Consider the following 1510-nt stretch of genomic DNA (forward strand, 5'->3'; position numbering starts at 1 on the left):
CCCCCACCCTGATTCCCTGACTATCCCGCATAGCCCACCCCCCGCCCTGCGAACGCCCCAGGGACCCCCCCGTGCTCCTCACCCTCTCCCTCTCCTCCCCACAGATATCGACGAGTGCGCCGAGGCCGAAGGCCCCCCCGCGCTCTGCCTCAACGGGCGCTGCCTCAACACGGCCGGCTCCTACCGCTGCCTCTGCCCCCGCGGCTCCGTCCTGAGCCAGCCCCCCCACGCCTGCATCCCCGCCCGGCCCCGGGCCTGAGGGGTGGCCCGAGAGCCCGTGCCAGGGGGCGGGGGCAGGGAGGTATTTATTGTGTAGCTCTCGGGCTGCCCACCCCGGGGACAGGGGGCAAGGGGGGGAGTCCCCAGGGGTTGGGGCCAAGCGATCCCCCCCTGGGGCGTGAACCCCCGTCCGTGCTAAGCCCAGCCTGCCCCCTGGGCTCAGGGGGCGACTCCAGTTGGCAGCACTAGGAGGATGTTACCCTGTTGTCCTCTCCAGCAGGCAGACTCCGGGGGGGCGGGTCACTGTCCGTCCCCAGAGCGCCACATGAGGCTTCTCTCCAGTCAGTGGGCCCCCCAGCCCCCTCGCCTAGACTCCCCCCAGCCCTCTGAGGCGATTGGCCCAGCGTCCATGGCTCTGAGTGGGGTAACAGGTGTGGGGCTCCCCCCAGAGCAGGATGGGGAGATGGGGGGCCCCCAGGGACAGAGGGGGGCGTAGGAGCCAGGCAGCAACTGGAGGGCTCTTTGGCCAAGTGTTCCCCATGGGGTGGGGGGGCCCTGGGGGCTGAGGTCCAATTTACCCCCCTTCCCTCCCCTCCCCTGGGAGAACCAACCTCACCCTCCTGCATAGCCTGGGGGGGGGTCCCAGCCTGGCGGGAGGGTCTGGGGGGCTCGGGGCCCACTGGTGAGGGACGGGGTTCCCCGGGCACACGGCCCTGAGAATGGGGCATCTGCCTGGGGCTGGTGGGAAGCGAAGAGTTAACAGGCCAGGCAGCACGGTGGCCCCCACCCAGCCCCGGGGAGGGGGGGTTGCTGTAGCTACCGGCCCCTGGGCCTCCCCCACCCCCGTGTTACAGGAATAAAGGTTTTCTATAAAAGGAACGTGGCATCTGTGCAGTGTTGGGGGGGGCGGGGTCATCTCCCCCCCGTCACAGCCCTGGGCCTCCACCCCCCACCCCCAGCCCTTCTCCTGGGGCCGTGGGGCTAGCACCCAGCCCACATGCACGTCCCGTCCCCCCCAACCGCCCCGATCCCAGGAAAACGAAGCCTCCCACCCCTGGAGGCCACAGGCCTCATCCCCACCTCACAGCAGGGAAACTGAGGCACAGGGGAGGAATTTGCCAAAGGACAGTGACTCAGTAGCAGAGCCTGGAAAAGAACCCAGGAGTCCTGGCTCCCAGCCCCCCCCCGCTCTACGCCACCAGCCCCACTCCCCTCCCAGAGCCAGGGAGAGAACCCAGGAGTCCTGGCTCCCAGCCCCCCCGCTCTAACCACCAGCCCCCACTCCCCTCCC

This window comes from Terrapene carolina, unplaced genomic scaffold (genome assembly GCF_002925995.2).
Source record: "Terrapene carolina triunguis isolate 2854851 unplaced genomic scaffold, T_m_triunguis-2.0 Scaffold51677, whole genome shotgun sequence".
Classification (NCBI taxonomy): domain Eukaryota; kingdom Metazoa; phylum Chordata; order Testudines; family Emydidae; genus Terrapene; species Terrapene triunguis.